The sequence below is a fragment of the Geotrypetes seraphini genome, chromosome 2 (genome assembly GCF_902459505.1).
Source record: "Geotrypetes seraphini chromosome 2, aGeoSer1.1, whole genome shotgun sequence".
Lineage (NCBI taxonomy): Eukaryota > Metazoa > Chordata > Amphibia > Gymnophiona > Dermophiidae > Geotrypetes > Geotrypetes seraphini.
Window position 1 is genome coordinate 382,002,962 of NC_047085.1, and position 18,040 is coordinate 382,021,001.

An 18,040-nucleotide genomic window follows, 5' to 3' on the forward strand; every position below is an offset into this window, starting at 1 on the left:
CGGTATTAGGCGACCTAAAGCACCTATGTGGGCACAATTCACAACCGATATAGGCGCCGTAAATGTAGGCCTGGAAAACCCTGGCCTATGTTTCCGGTGCCTATCTTTCCCAGAGGCGCGATTCGACAGCTTTGTAGGCGGTCGTCGATATGTACACCAAATAGAGAATTCGTCAGATCTTATCTATTAGCTGCCAGCTATAAACAAGAATGCAAAAAGGCTTTAACAAATAAATGAGTCTTTAATATTTTCTTAAATGTTACCAAATTGCTACAAAGTCTAAGGATTCCTGTTAATACAATATAGTTATACAGTATTTGTTATCAATTCTGGATCCCTTTCATTATATGATGCATTATGTTCAACTGTGGGGTCCTTTTATCAAGCCGCGCTAGCGGGGTTAGCGCGTCGGACATTTCATCGCGCGCTAACCCCTGCGGCCGGCTAAAAAACTAATGCCTGCTCAATGCAGGCGTTAGCGGCTAGCACGGCGGATGGTTTAACGTGCGGTATTATGCTATTTAAACCCCTACCGCAGCTTGAAAAAAGGACCCCTGTGTCTTTTCTGTATGTTTTAGAACATTAACCTTGATGCAGCCCTAATTTGGGCAAAATGTAGCCCATGGGTGTTTTTAAAGGAACTTTTAATAAAGCATCTAATTCTTACTACATTTGGATATACAGTACTTTTTATTTCCATGTCTGTATTGAAGCTGATTTTTATACCTCTTGTTTGGATTTCTGTTACATTTATCTAGTCAATACTGGAGTAATTGAATTCACCCATTATTATTGTGTTACACAGTTTTCTTAGCCTCCCTAATTTCTTCTAACATTTGAGTATCTGTCCATTCATTCTGGCCAGCAAGTATTATCTTCTAAAGTGATGATTTATTTTTTTTTTGTCTTTTCACTCCATTTTTCATGTGAGTGGTTTGGGACTTTTTTCCCCCCTTTCTTCAGTTTAGTTATTCCATCATTTCCTCTTAGTTTAGTTTTTTTTTTTTTCCAACCCATTTTTTTAAAAATTTCTTTTTTCATGGCGTGAGGAAGAAAGAAAAAGGATTGTAAGGGATCTGCCACCTCAAGCCCAATATTCCCCTACCCCTTGCAGCCAACAGAGGGCACCCATAGTCTAGTAAAATGTTAATGGGCACGCAAGGAAAGGGGAGAAAAGATTACTCAAACTGATTGGGAGGGAACCACCTTAAAGGAGAAATGGCCTTTAAACTCCTAGCAACAAAAAAAAATCAGAGAGATGTCCGACTCCGAACCAATCACATCTATCTTTATTGCATGGATACAGCAATAAAAATAGATGTGATTGGTTCAGACATCTCTCTGGCCTCTTTTTGGGTTTTTTTTCCATTTGCTTTTGAGGCAAGCCATTCCCTCCTTTCTTTCTTGCCTTTAAACTTCTTGAACATGAGACTTGCAATGAGAAAAAAGGAACACTCCCTAATCCATAAAAGTAGAAGCAAGGGAGGAGCCCATGGAGTTTGAGAGCTCAACCATTATAGCACCTGAAGAGTATGAAGAAATGGAAATAGGAAAATGACCTCTGAAAGACTTGTGAATTGTATCCAGCTGTTGGATTGCTGTATTGCTCCTAAACAAATGAAAGCTGGAAGTTAATTCAAGGTTTCAAGGTTTATTGAAATTTCTTATACCGCTTAGTCCAAATTCAAAGTGGTGTTCAATAAAATACATAATCAGCATACATTAATACAAAACAGAAGTTTAAAAACAAAATAAGTGACTAAAAACACGTACTTCAGACGAACAAAAAAATAGAATCAAGAGGGAAAAAAGGGAAGAACTGCAATTTGTATAGGAAAGAACAATAGGGAAAAGGGTTAACTGAAAGCAACGGTGAGAATTATGCCCTTACGAGGGCAGTTATGCATCAAAAGTGTCTAAGAACAAGAAAGTTTTCAACCTTGCCTTAAAAGGACCTAGTGCTGTTTCTTCCCTTATGTAATTAGGAATGGAGTTCCAAAGGGAAGGTGCCATCACTGAAAAGTTATTGGATTTCAAAGTACTAATATGTTTTAAGGATGGAATATTCAGGAGATTTTGGGTTGTAGAGCGGAGAGATCTAAATGGACTGCCTGCTTTGTAAGTAAAGTGTTTTTTTGTGTGTTTTGTATTTTTTTTTTTGGCTTCTAACAAATGAGGAGCGAGCATAATAAAAGTCATAGCTTCTCTATTATGAGCAATTATGTGAGGGATCTGCTAGCTGTCTAAGCCCTAAGTTTGTAAGAGGGGGCCAAACAGAAGACATGAAATAGATATTTTTGGTGCTAAGTAGGGTGCTGCAGTGATATGTACTATCATGATTCTAACACATACATACCACCCACACAGAATACTAAAATATACGTCAGCTTGAATGTCTTGGAAAGATACGGCATCTAATAAATATTTAAAATAAATAAACTATTGCTGTTTGCTCAGTTTTAGTTTCAGTTCATTTCCATATTGTCTAATGTTATAATAATTTATAAATTTTTAAGATTGTATTCCTACTTTAAGGGGTCCTTTTACAAAGGCACGGTAGCGGTTCAATGTACATAATACTGCGCGTTAAACCGCCTGCCGAGCTAGTCCCTAACGCCTCCATTGACGAGGCGTTAGGATTTTAGGCTGCCGTGGAGGTTAGCACATGATGAAATGTCCAACGCGCTAACCCCTGTAGCGCGCCTTGATAAAAGGAACCTTAAATGATCCAAAAATGAATTACACTTCTCCCTCCGTATTCGCAGGGGATGCGGGCAGAACATAGCCGTGAATGCCGAAAAACCGCAAATAACTTTTTGCATGTTATTTGCGGGTTTTCAGTAAAATAGACTTGAAAAAGATAATAAACCGTGAATAACCCGACCTGAGATTTGCTCCGTACAACGCCGACAGCAGTGATTTCCAATGTGAAATGCCGGGTTCAGTGATGAAAATTAGGGGTGGAGTCAGCAGCCATAAAATCACGAATAAGCGAATCCGCAGATACGGAAACCATGGATACGGAGGGAGAAGTGTATTAGGATGCAGCTTCATCTTCAAAGACTGGAGTGGGTATTATGTGACAAGTGCCCAATGCAGGTGAAGAAATAAACCCCCCTTTTTATCAAGCTGTGCAAGAGCTTGTAAGTGCGGGCTACCATGGTAAATGCTCTGACACTCATACCATCTCCCCCTTTTTACAAAACTGTAGTGCGTTTTTTAGTACCAAATGCGGCCGTAACAGCTCCAATGCTCAAAGGAATTCTATGGGCGTCGGAGCTGTTACTGCTGCGGCTGACGCTAAAATCTGAACTACGGTTTTGTAAAAGGGGGAGATGGTATGAGTGTCAGAGCATTTACCACGCCAGCTCGTACTAAAAAGCTCTAGCATAGCTTGATAAAAGGGGCTGAAAGTTAAGGATGTACAGGTTAAAAAAAAAAAATAAAATCATGTTATTTAGTTTTCTATATCTTTTCTTTGCTTTGTTTTGTTTAATTTTGCTTTTATAAAATGTTATTATAGGGCAATTTTGTTAATTCAGAAACAGCTGTGGTTACTACACCCATCTCCCCTGAAAAAAATGAAAAATAAAGAACAGTTCATGCTAAAAAAAAAAATCTCAATTTTCCTGATGGTAACATAAACCTCTGATGACAACCTAGATCCTTCTAGGAATATTACCCAACCTACCCCTGACCTCCACTGACTTCCCCCAGTTCCCAGTAAAGAAGCAGCCAGTCCACCATGGTGCTCACTGAAGATATTAGTGGTGTGGAGGGGCATTTGCGATATGATGTCTAAATCCAAGTGTAAACATTTTGTGGAACATGCACAAAATTCCAATAGAAAACATGATTATTGAAAAAAGAAAAAAAGAAAACATGATTATTTTCAAAACAGAAAAATGTCCATCTTTTAGTTTCAAAAATGGCCACATCTCAGATGCGTTTCTCCTCAGTGTATCTATTTTTTGAACCATTTTCAAAAAATAAATGGCCAAAAGAAATTTGTACAAAATGATCTAATCAAATCTAAAATTTGTGGATCGCTCTATGCCTGGAAAGAAGTGAATCTTTAACTGTGTGCTACGGCACAGTGGTGTCCCTGTAGAAAGAGTCTTTTCAAAAATGTCATTCTCCACCCTTACAGGTAAAAGTTTGTGTGTTTGCTAAACTTTTCTCCATGCATAAAAGGAGAAGAAGTGGGTAGGGTTAGAGCAGCAAAAGCAGATATACCCAAGGCTATTATTTGAAATAGTGATGTACAGTCATTAATGTATAGTACCTTTAAAAAGTTAGTGCCTGCTAAATTGATGTAACATGTTATGAATGCATCTTACCTCAAATTCTCTAAAGTTATAGGATAGTCAGTTGCATGTGTAACTTAGGGCTCCTTTTATCAAGGCGCACTACATGGGTTAGCGCATCGGACATTTTATCACGCACTAACCCCCGCGGCAGCCTAAAATCCTAATGCCTCGTCAATGGAGGCGTTAGGTACTAGCGCGCCAGGCGGTTTAACGCGCAGTATTCCGCGCATTAAACCGCTACCGCGCCTTTGTAAAAGGTCCCTTAATTTAATGAACTATTTGATATTAACTAGCAATAATTGGCCCTAAATGGTGTTAATTGACATTAATTGGCACCAATGCAAATGACCTTAATCGGTATTCTATAAAATGCACACAAAATTCATAGCGTGCAACTGCAAGGGGGTGTGGCCTGGGGAGGGACATGAGTGGGTCAAGGATGTCAGTGGCTTAACTAGGGGGCCTGAACTTCCTCCCTCCCAAACTTTAGTATTCTAAATGGCTGTTGGGAATTACCAAGCCCCATCAGCCGAAGAGCTCCTCAGCCTGAGCCTCTCCCAGTGTGAAGAAGTCGACAACGTCAGCAGTTCTCACGCATGCTCAGTTTGCTCACGTGAACTGAGCAGCACAAGGAGTGTTGGCAGCACACCTCTGATGTCTTCCAGGATTTGTACATACATGTTAAAGAACTGTGTTTCTCAACTCGTTCCTGGAGCACCCCTTTGCCAGTCAGGTTTTCAGGATATCCACAATGAATATGCATAAACTTGATTTGCATACATTGCCTCCATTATATGCAAATTTCTTTCATGCATGTTCATTGTGGATTTCCTGAAAACCTGACTGGCAAGGGGGTCCGCCTGGACAGAGTTGAGAAACACTATTATAGAATACACACAATTATGCATCTATTTAAACATTTATATACCATTTAAAACTAAACGATTTACATATCATTACATACATAATTCAGTAAGACAAATAAAATCAAACATACATTAACATATAATCGTTGGAAAATCACATAAAGTGTCCATCAAAAAAACAATCGCAAAGATCAGTTCCTAGAAAAATTCATTAACAAATAACTGCCATATAGTTAGATGTGAGCACTTACACCAGCCTTTGAGTTGGCACAAATGCTGATATCTAATGTTAGGCACCGCTGAAAAGTTCTCAGCCCAAATAACAAAGTAGGGGCAGTCTCCATCGAAAACTATATATATAGTCAGCAATTTCCGCTTTTTTTGTTCTGTCGGAAAAATGCAGAACAAAACTGGACTTTTTTCTTGATGGAGAATGCCCCCGTTTTTTTTGGTTGGACTTAGATCTTTTCAGCGGCCCCTTGTAAATGCAGACATGTTATTTTTCTAAAATGGCAGCTCAATACAGAACTGGCATTATAGAATTGATGATTAGAGGGGAATGTTAGCACGTGATAAATGCTAAAGACGCCCATATGAATATTATGGGCATCTTTAGCATTTATCATGTACTAATTAATCATTAGCACACAGTAAAGCAGTTAGTGCCCGATGACGAATTCCCCCCTAAGTGCCTTAGCTTTAGGAAACTTTTCATAAATTAACCCCTTTAAGTCTATCATCCTATGTTGAAGAGTTCAAACTCATCATTAAAAATGTACTAGAACAAATGTGTGAAAAAATCTAAAAAGATTCTAGAAAAAGTTTAAGTGAACAAAAAAACTAAACTAAACTATTTGCCCTGTACACATCCTTATGTTTTACAAATCCACATACCTTGCACCTGCCTGCAGACTCCCCACAACACCAACCCAAATTCAGATTTTCAAAGAGAACCCCTGTAGGTTATTCACTGGCCTGTCACATCTTTGGCTAATCTGAAACTTGCCTTGTAAGTGAAAAGTAGAAGAATCCATATAAAAAATGCTATTCAGTGGGAAGAAAAAAAATTTGGTGTGGACTTGAAATGTGTCCAAATTGTTTCCCTAGTACATTATAGTAACGTGAAATTTTTGTCTGAAGTGTCAATACTGCCCCATCTGTCTCCTGATATGTTTCCAGTTGGATTTTATCCATCACTAGTTCAATCTGATATGACTTCTGACAGAACAGAAAGTACGTGCTCCAAAATCTGAATTAAACATGCTTCTACTAACCAAAATAGCAACAAAGTGCACATTTTAAACGTGCTTTTTTCATATTGTAGCTCTACAGGAGGCAACCCAGTTGCAGGAGTGTGCAATGTTCAGATGTATAAGGACAAAAGGATAATAGGTGCCAGCTCTGTGGATGCTGTGGGTGCCTGAGCACCTCCAATATTGAACAACGTCCTTCTCTGTGTCTAATGAAGGGAAACCAAGTTTAAGTTCAGCACTCCTAATCAATTGAAAAAGTGGGCTCCTAAGAGAAAGATAGTTTCTAATATGAATATATTGTTAAAATATATACAGTATATTAAGTGAGTTTTAGGGCTTCTTTTACAAAGGTGCGCTAGCGGTTTTACCGCGTGCTTAGTGCGCGCTAAAATGCGCGCGCTAGCCGCTATCACCTCCTTTTAAGCAGGCAGTAATTTTTCGGCTAGCGCACTCTAATCTTGTCCGTGCGCTAAAAACCCTAGCGCACCTTTGTAAAAGGAGCACTTAGTATACACCGTTTTGCTGTTAATTCATAAGATGGTTAGTCAAGTTGTTTTTTTTATTGTGAAAATAAAAATAAATGTTAAAGCATTGATTTAAAAAATGGAGAAAGCCATCTCATCACAACCTGATCTTCCATTGACTATTTAAGTACCGTATTTTCACGCATATAACGCGTGCGTTATACGTGTTTTTACAAACCGTGCATAACCTTTTTTTACATAGTTCCCCCCCCGACGTCCGATTCAGAATAGGCCCATGAGCCTTAGGTCCCTCCTGGGGGCGGGGCCTTGGGCACATGGTCGGGTTGGGCCCATGTGCCTCAGGCCCCGCCCCCAGGAGGGACCTAAGGCTCCCGGGCCTATTCTGATTGGCCCAGGCGCCTTAGGCCCCACCAGTAGGCGGAGCTTTGGGACGGATGGGCCAATTCAGCCTCATTCCATCGTTGGCTGCCTGCCGGACAGGCGGGTTTGGCTCCTGTCTGTCCGGCCAACTACACAAAGGTACGGGGAAGGGGGGTGGGGGTGTCATGGGGGTCGGCCAGGGGGGTCAGCTGGGGGGGTGGTCAGAGGTTCTTGGGGGGGCGGTCGTTGGGGGGAGGTGGGTTTGCGTCGAGGGCAGGAGGGCCTGGGATCCCTCCTGCCCGTAATGTAGTGCGGGGTGGGGGTAGGGGGTCGCCGTGGCCAGGAGGGTTTGGGCTCCCTCCTGGCCCGATATTGTCGGGGAGTTGGGGAGTCGGCGGGGCAAGAGGGCTTGGGCTCCCTTTTGCCGCGATGGTGTCGGGGGTGGGGCAAGAGGGCTTGAGCTCCCTCTTGCCCCGATCGTGTCGGGGGTGCCGCGGTTGGCTGGGGCAAGAGGACGGGAGTGCGTGCGAGCGGTCCTTCGGGGTGGGGGTGCGAGCGGTCCTGCGTTGGGGTGAATCGGACGTCGGAGGGGGGATCAGGTTTTCAGAGTGGGGACAGGACTTCAAGGGGGAGAGGAGAGTCGGGGCGGGCGAAAGGAGAGTCGGGATGGCCAGAGGAGAGTCGGGGCGGGCGAAAGGAGAGTCGGGCGGCGACGGGAGAGTCGGGCAGCATGCGCGGTATACGGGTGTGCGCGGTATATAAAAATTTATGTACATAGATTTGTGTTTTCCGCGCGCTATACCCGTGTGCGCGTTTTACACGGGTGCGCGTTATCTACGTGAAAATACGGTAATACTTAAAAAATTAAGGGCCCTTTCACAAAGCTGTAGTGAGCACTAATTCATACTCACCACAGCAAAAAAAAATGGCTTACTGCAGGGCTCGCCGAGGCACTCCATGATAATTTTGGAAAAAGAAGTATTTCAACATCTACTCTTCATTAATACATTATTTTCTCTCTAATCTAACTACTTTCACTTTGATTATCGATTTTTATGAGAACCGAGTTGAGCTCCTTTTGGGGAGATTTATATTAGATTAGATCTGCTCATTCCACTCCACTCAGTATTTTATAGACCATTATCATATCTCCCCTGAGACGTCTCTTCTCCAGGCTAAAGAGCCCTAGCCACTTTAGCCTTTCCTCATAGGGAATTTGCCCCATCCCTTTTATCATTTTTGTTGCCCTTCTCTGTACCCTGCTAGAGTACTGTGTACAGTTCTGAAGACTGTACCTTCAAAAATATATATAAACAGGATAGAGCAATTGGTGGACAAAGCTTAGTAGCTGTCAGTGGGGAATGATCCAGGTTCTACCTTTTTAGATTCGGGCACAGTCTACTTGGCAGATGCTTTATATGATTTAATCAGAGCGTTGGGAAAAAAGCATGGCTCTCTTTTTTGCTGCTCGGCATTGTCTCTGGCTCAGAACTGGACTGCAGATGTTACTTCTAAAACACATCTAAGCAAATAACCTTTTAAAGTAGGTTTGCTTTTCAGTAAGTTTTAGAAAAATTGGTTAAAAGTCTTTCTCCACCCAATGTTCAAAATGTTTTGTACAGGGCAGGAGAGGCTCCTGCCTGGTTAGACCCTGGTGACTGACTAAGCACATGATATTCAGCAACTTAGCCAATTAGGCTCGGATTCTATAAACGGCTGTCGATCGCGCTGCGTGCCAATCACACATTGGCGCTGTTTATAGAATTGTGGCTGTTTTTAAAACGGACTCCTTAAATGTAGGCACGTGAATTGCACCTTCAGCATAGGCACCGTTTGCCGCATTGTTGTTGTTTTTTTTTTAACAATGTATGTCCCATTGGATAGTTAGAAGGCAGGACACCTACCACCACCTAACCGGGACGCTGTTACCAGAATACGGGCCTCAGAGCCGCTGAATATCATTCCAAACCAGCCATCTCCTAATTGGTTAAGTTAGGAGTGGACCGGGGAGGGGGGTGGAGCATGGGTAGAGCGACTACTTAGGTAGTAGTTGTGATTTTCAATCTGCTAACAAGTTGAGTAAATGCATAAAGTTAGGACAGGAAAAAAAAACTGTCCTAACTTTATGCATTAAAGTTAACCAGGCACCAGGCTGAATATCAGTTAACGTTTGAGTGACTGCTGAGACCTGGCTATTCAATACTTTGAGCCACTCCTGCCAGAGCATTGAATATCTGGGATCAATTTAGCCTGCACCAGACTCCGTCCCTTCTGTCTTGCTGTGCTGTATGCCTGGAACAAACTGCCTGAATCCCTACGGTGGGCTCCCTCTCTGGCAGTGTTCAATTCCAAGTTAAAAGCCCACCTCTTTGAGACTACTTTCAACACCTAACTCTTCTCACCTTGGGTTCTGCATCCCCAACCCTATATGTTATGTCTGTCTGTCCAAGTTAGACTGTTAGCTCTTTGGAGAAGGGACCATCTATTAAATGTCAAGACGTACAGCACTGCATACACCTTTCAGTGCTATAGAAGTGATAAACAGTAGTAGTATCTCTCTAACTGCCAGCACTGCACTGTTAAATGCTAAGAGAAAGAAATGTCTCTGAATGCTTGAAATGTATAAATCGCAGGCCTAAGTTTGGGCATATAGATGCCATCGGCTTGCTGCCTATGCAGTGCTGATTTGTCTATAGAGGTTTGGCCATGGTTCCAGAATACCCTAATATGTGTCTGATTTTATGCATTTATCTGCTAGCATTCAGGAGCAAAAATCATATAGCAGATAGTCAAATGAAAATCCATTTAACAGAGTCAGCTGGCTGTTAAACACATTAATCCCCTTTTGTACATTTAAATGTTACACTAGTCTTTGAATACAAACCTCTAAAATTTCTGCACAAGTTCAGATATGCTATTCTAGCAGATGATGGTCATACATAGACATTAGGAAGTGAAACAGGAAAGGCAATCCTTGATTTTAGGACATGCAATTTAACACGCGCAATTATGTAATGTAATGTAATTTATTTCTTATATACCGCTACATCCATTAGGTTCTAAGCGGTTTGAAGAAAATATACATTAAGATTATAAATGAGAAGTAAGAAGGTACTTAAAAAAATTCCCTTACTGTCCCGAAGGCTCACAATCTAACTAAAGTACCTGGAAATTAATAAAGAAGAGAAAATAAAGATGGTTGAAAAAAGAAAAATTCTATACAAAACACAGACCAAATCAAATTATAGCTCCCAAATTACAATTCTTAATTTTGCAGATAACAGGTTTATATTCAGCCCTAGCAGTTTCCTTGTACTCGTAAATTTCCATCACTAATACCTTTGCTGATTAAGATTTTTTTTATTTCCAAAATTAGCATGTTTATCAATTATCATATCAATATTGCTGCCAACTACCCCCTAATTCTGAATTTTCTTGTTGCAAGCCTCAATTACGTACATCAACATGTATTCAGTTTCAGCTTCTTTAATAACAGCACTTAATATTTGCTAAGATTATAGATTTTGCTTTGATCGCAAAACACAATTCACTTGAATCATCAAAGTTTTGACAGGTCAGTGTGCCAAGTCACACGTGGTTGACAGCAAGTGTAAACTGAAGAATGCTGGAGGGGGGGGGGGGTTAAATCATGCTTAGGGGAATGCAAACATTCTGTCTGTTAATGTCAGTGAATGGCTAGAATTTTTGTGTTTTTTTATTTTAAAAGGGTAGGATTTGTGGTAGGCCAGATCTACTATGAAAAATTATGCAGAGAGTGGGGAAATTTGGTCACATTTGATATAACTTATGACTTCTCATTTTATAAGAGGTCGCTTAAATTTAGGGCTCCTCCTTTTATGAAGGTGCGTTAGGGCCTTAACGCGCGGAATAGCGCGCGCTAAAATGCCCCGCATGCTAGCTGCTACCGCCTCCTCTTGAGCAGGCGGTAGTTTATAAGCTAGCATGCGCTCTAGCGCGTGCTAATCTGGTGCGTGTGCTAAAAATGCTAGCGCACTTCGTAAAAAAAGCCCTTAAGCACTTTTTGAGTGCTTAAATTTATTTAATATTGCCATTCATTCATTTGTTTATGTTTTTACAAATTGTTAAACAACAATGTAATAGAAATAAACATTTAAGAAGAAACATAACATAAATTATAAATCAAAGATTCCACAAATTTAACTAAGTTCATAGTCCACAAACTAGGGAGAGAGAATCCTACACCTCCAAGGGAAGTTGGTTTTTCAAGCAATATTCATTCAAATTAAATTAGGAGATCAAACAGTTGGATTAAATTAAATTATCATCCTGGTTAATAGATAAGGCATGGAGGTTGGAGCTTAACCAGCTGCTTTACCCTCAAGAAAAAATTTCAACTGATCAGGTTCATAAAATATATATCTATTATTCTGATAGGTAATACAGCATTTACAGGGAAAACGTAACTGAAAAGTTGCTCCTATACTCAAAATTGGCTGACGATAAATTAAAAATTTCTTTCGTCTATCTTGAGTCCATTTTGATACATCAGGAAAAATTGAGACTTTTGAACCATGAAATTCTGAATTGTCAGTTTTATAGAATAGACGAAGAACTGCTTCCTTATCTTGTTGAAAAACAAAGGTTGCCAATAAAGTTGCTCTTCCCATAATTTCTTCTTGTTGAGAAGTTTCCAGGATAGCTGTGAGATCTAAATCTCCTGCTACGGCTCCTTTTCCTTTATCCTCTTTAGGAATATTTAAATAATATGATTTATGTAACAGTGGTAAATTGTTTTCAGGAAATTTAAGTACTGATCTCAAGAAGGAATGAAACAGTTCTCTTGCCGATTGGAATTTGGAAATAGGAAATAATATTGCCATTCAGATAATTAAATGTACACTTATGTATGTAAACTGTACTAATGCACCTATTATTCTATAATTAAGTGCTAAAATGGCTTAGTATGTAATTGTTCAGGGGCTTTCACAGGGGAGAGCATGGACAGGGCATAGATGGAGCCAAGATTTAAACATGCAACTTACAAAATACTATACATGTGTAAATGTCATATTTTAGATGTTCTACAAATTCACAGGATATCACTGCTGAACAAAATTACTGTGAAGTATTAAATCTCTCAGCAGGTTTAGTAGTTTGAGTTTGCTGAATAACTACTAAACCTGCTGAGAGATTTAATACTTCACAATATTTTAGGTGTTGCCATTTATACGAGCCAGAGAGCTGTTGTAAATGTGCACACCTATGTTTACAGCATTATTATAGTTTACATTAGTACTCTATGAGAACCTTTATTCACATAAGTATTCTTATAGAATAGGCTTGCTATGCTATCGCAATCCAAAATGGTGTCCTGAAGGAAATCGCTGTCATCAGGGCTCCTCTTTGAATTTCTATCTATGCTTTAAAAATGACAAGGCAAAATGGACACTGCATCTGCAGTTGGTACAGTTCTGCCTAAACCATTTACCTCAATGATGGATGCCTCCATTTTGAAGAAAATGTCGGGAATTGTTCACTTGGAGAAGCCAGGGGGAGCGAGCCTTCGGCTTACCCAGCATGCAGTGTTTCACTGACCCCAATCAGTGAATAATTAATGAATACCAGAGAAGAGTCTGTGCTGTTGATTTCAAAACAGGGAATTGACACCACACTTTTTCCTCTCGGCAAGACTTCTGGATTCTGCTACGGGGACCCCAGAAACGGAAGGAATGCATCTGCAGCAATAGAGTTCTGGAGATTTGTGAGTCATTCTATACCTAAAAAGGTTCAAGGCGATGTACAATTCAAGTTAAGGAAAAAAGGAAGAGGGAGGAGTGGAGAAGAGTTAGGAGGAGAGGGAGGGAGGAAGGAAGGGCAGTTAGGGAGAGGTAGAGAGGGGGAGTTAGCAGTACATTTTACATTGAAGATATTAAACTCTCAGTTCGTGCAGACTATTGATTTTCAATGGAGTGTGTTGTTCCGAAAAAAAGAGTCTTCCATTTTTTTACGACATTTGAAATACCAGGGTTTGGTTTTGATAGCTGTTCTCAGGCCACTATATTACCCACTAGGCTACTCTCCCACTAATAGTACAATGCTATTGTATTAAACCCTAAGAATGTCTTCCCCTTTATATATCAACTTTAGCCCTCCCCCCCTTTAATATTCAAAGCTAGTTAACTGGCCAAAAGCTGCTGACTGGTTAAATAGTGTTTCAGAGCCTAACCATAAATGTTCAGTGGTTATTTGTGATGAACATTTGACGTCAACACCGAAAAGTTAACCGGTTATATCACACAATAACCGACAATACTCAGCACTGACTGGCTGAATTTAGCAAGCAAATCAGACTGTATAAATAGTTGTCCTATATTTGCATACTATTATCTTAATCGGCCACCACCGAATATTTGCTGCTTAAAAGTTGGGAGCATAAATTGTTTGAATATCGGCCCTTAGATTGTACTCTGCAGAAAGAGATCCAGCTGATATACTTGATTTGGGCTACTACTGGAATAAAAGTTAGCTAAATTCAAAATCGCTTCCCCTTAACTTGGTGATATAAGAAGAAAGCAAAAAGTGGAACCATGTCCTGGACTTACAGGAGTTAAAATATCAACGTTTATTAGTGTTTAAAAAATACAATATCATAAAATAATATCATAAAAATCAGACAGATGCCAACAGTTATAGGACATAAAAATAATGCTATATGTAAGATAAACGGACCCTATATGGTCCATGTTTCGGCAATAAATTACCTTCCTCAGGGGTCCTTAGCACTGTGGGCTGGAGGTAATGCATCCAATTGCATCATGGGATGGAACTTTTCAGCTACTGCTTCCATGCCCATTCTCTGCCCAAGAAACACCCCACTCCTTAAATGAAATCCTTTCTCCAATGTGGCTGAGAGGGAAGAAAAAAAAGAAAATCTGAGCCCGATCTGCAGTGATCTAGGAGCAATCCAAGTTATCAGATACCGCCTTCCAGGTAGACGCGCATGGGAGGGGGGGGACACTGACTGTGTTCGGTGTTGTTTTGATTTATCTCCCTGCCCCTTCTCCTCACCTCAGGCCAAAGAAAGAACAAGCTATTTATAATGTCCTGTTTTCTGCCGGGGGGGGGGGGGGGGGAAGGGGGAGGTGGAGCAGTTATGCCTGATTGATCTCTTATTCAAAGTGAAAGTCCTGAGAGTGTGTCATATATAGTCCTTGACAAAAGATAAAGTGGTGACTTGACAGAGAGCAATATTCAGGATATTTGATTTGAAACACAAATGGCCAGAAAGACTGATCAATGAGGTTATGAGGAGTATTACAATTCACAAAAAAGTCACGAACGTTGAACAGTATGTCTGATATAGCTGGTGCAGAATCTGAGAGGGAAAAATTCAATCAGTTCTTTTTTAAAACCCTATCATAATATTATATTCATAGTAATTGTTGATAAATCATTACTTGATGTTCAAAACCCAATAATCTTGACAAACCCTATCCTTTATGTTTCATATTTATTGACTATCAATTCATTTCAGAATAATTATATAATGCAAAATCAAACAGTATTAACTCGGTGGCAACAACTTTAATTCACAGATGTTTCACTCATTTTATAACTGTTACATTTCAAAAGACCGGTGGTCAATAATAGCTAAAATTTTAAGACTTAGCAAAATACATTAAGTTATTACTTCAAAAATAGTGATTATAAAGGGATGGAACAAAACTGAATTCTTATTTAATCTGTTAAGTACCACTACATTTAATTTAAAATACCACATAATTTCTCCACCTCATACTGTTTTTTTCTATGTCTATTGTATGGTGTTCCTTATTAAACAGAAGCATACGGGCGGGGGGGTGGGGGGGGTGGAGGCAAGCTAAAAATTACATTTCTGTGTATTACAGCCTTTTATTCATTGATTTTTAAATGACTACAAAAATACTACAAAAAAGTCCTAAGAAAGAAACCATTTAGCTAGTTTCAACCTCCCAGTGAAAGATGTATTATGATTTCTTTGTGCATTATTCAATGAATTCTTCTGTGTGAGAAAGAATTTAGAATCTACTCCCATTCCCAGTTCTGTAACCCATTCTCCACCCCCCCCCCCTCCCCGCAAAAAAAAAGAGCTGTGGCATTCACCTTTATAACTCAACATAGCAATACTTATAAATATTAAAACTGTGGCTCATTTCTGGAGCACACACAGGCCCCGATGCACAAAGTTATGACACCATGGTAAAAAAGATTGCATTGGGATCATTTTTTTTACTGATGATGCTCAGCAGAATAGCATGCAAATTATATATATATATATATGCTATTCGGGTGGAGCAACAACAGTAAAATGGGAACTGTGCCTGGCGCCTTCTCAGAAGAGCAATCACTAGGCACAGCTTGTCCTGCCTGCCTGCAGCCACCGCTTACCCCTCTGCCCAGCTGATGGTAGCTCTGGAGAACCAGCAGAGGGGAGAGCAGCGGTTGCCAGCTAACCCTTGCCGGCTCCTGAGCCCCAGTTTATTAGGGCTTCCCCTGCCGGTGGAGCCGCAATCAACTGATAGGGACTTCCCGTGCTGAGTCTGATGCAGCAGCTAGCAGGGGAAGCCCTGATCAGCTGATCAGCAGGAAACCCCAATCAGATGGGGTTCTGGTGCCAGCAGGAAAAGTCCCCCCTCCCTCCCAAAAGGAATTCCTGGTAGTCTAGTGAGCTGGGCTGAGCCGGACCAGGCTAGGCTGGTCCCTCTCAAGGACCTGAGCCCAGTCCTCCCATCTCAAGGGTCCAACTTCCCTTCTACCCTCCCAACCAGCTGTAATAGCCTGGGATAGGCATGTGGGATCTCTCAGAGAGAGAGAAAGAAATAATGGTTACTGAAGATGGTCAGATAGATAGGCCATTTGGTCTTTATCTGCCATCATGTTTCTATGTTTCTATGTTTCCAATATCCCTGAACACCCTCCATCCCCTTACCTTATATAGATGAATGGCAGGAGGGATGCCCCCTCCCTCCTGCCTCAGGGCCTGCCTCTTCAAAATGATTGTTGCATCCTGGGATGCACTGGGAAGGGCCTAAGGCTCTGATTGTCTCAGGTGCCTAAGGCTCCTCCCCGGCAAGCCGGCAGGGGAAGCCCCGATTATCTGATCATGGCTTCACTGGCAGGGGTAGCTCTGATCAGCTGGGGATCCGGAGCTGGCAGGAATAAGCTAGTTGTCACCACTCTCCCTCTGCTGGTGGTGGTGGGGTATTGGGGATCCAGTGGGGGAGGGGAATGGCAGGAGGGGGAACAGGGGTCATGGGGGGGTCCTTGCTTTTTAAAATTAAATTAATTTATTTTTATTTTATTTCAATGGGTGCAACTGTTGTGCGTCTGCATTGCAAGGAGAGCTCATTAGAATATTAATGAACTCCTTGCGATGCATTTGTATAGGGTTCTTTAGAACATTGGGAGGAAGGTTTCTGTGCCAGTAAGACAGCTTTATGAGTCTTACTGGCATGGAAACCTTTTATGCATTGAGGCCTCACCTTGCAAAATTACACAAAATCCTGCATATAAAGGTACTCAACACCTATATAGCAAATCTGCCCTAGTAAAACAATCCTAACACCCAGGTCTCAAACTGCAACTTAGAAAAGGACAGCACTACAAATATTGCACCAGATAGGTCTCCGAGCAAAAATTCTCCTCATTGGGGAAACAGAACAAATGAAATTGCTACAGATCCTTACACAGGAACTGTATACTAGCTTCCTTCAGTACAATCACACATGCAGCACATGAAAATACTCCCACCTAATCTATATATATAAAATCGGAGGTATGTATGTGTGTATGTGCCGCGATCACGCAAAAACGGCTTGACCGATTTGAACAAAACTTGATATGCAGATCCCTCACTACCTGGGGTGATATGTTCTGGGGGTCTCGCGGCCCACCTGCACACTGGGCGGAGCTACAAACAGAACATCAGATTTCACCCATTCATGTCAATGGAAAAAATGTAAAAAGCTGCCTTTCTCACACTAATTCAAAAACGGCTTGACCGATTTGAACGAAACTTGGTATGCAGATCCCTCACTACCTGGGGTGATATGTTCTGGGGGCCTCGCGGCCCACCTGCACACGTGGGCGGAGCTACAAACAGAAAATCAGATTTCACCCATTCATGTCAATGGAAAAAATGTAAAAAGCTGCCTTTCTCACAGTAATTTAAAAATGGCTTGACCGTTTTGAACGAAACTTGGTATGCAGATCCCTCACTACCTGGGGTGATATGTTCTAGGGGTCTCGCGGCCCACCTGCACACGTGGACGGACCTACAAACAGAAAATCTTATTTCACCCATTCATGTCAATGGAAAAAATGTAAAAAGCTGCCTTTCTCACAGTAATTCAAAAACGGCTTGACCGATTTGAACGAAACTTGGTATGCAGATCCCTCACTACCTGGGATGATATGTTCTGGGGGTCTCGTGGCCCACCTGCACACGTGGGCGGACCTACAAACAGAAAATCTTATTTCACCCATTCATGTCCATGGAAAAAATGTAAAAAGCTGCCATTCTCACAGTAATTCCAACTATAAAACACTTTCTATGACACTATAACCACTAGGGACATCGTTTCTATTCTACCACGGACACCATACATATACAGTTTGTATGCTCTAACTGTGTTTGTAACTGTTTCCTTCATGCACCCCAGTTCATAATGTTATTACATTACATGAGTACTCACATATGCTGAACTAGGAACACAGGTTCCATTCTGAACCGGGAAAAAACTGCA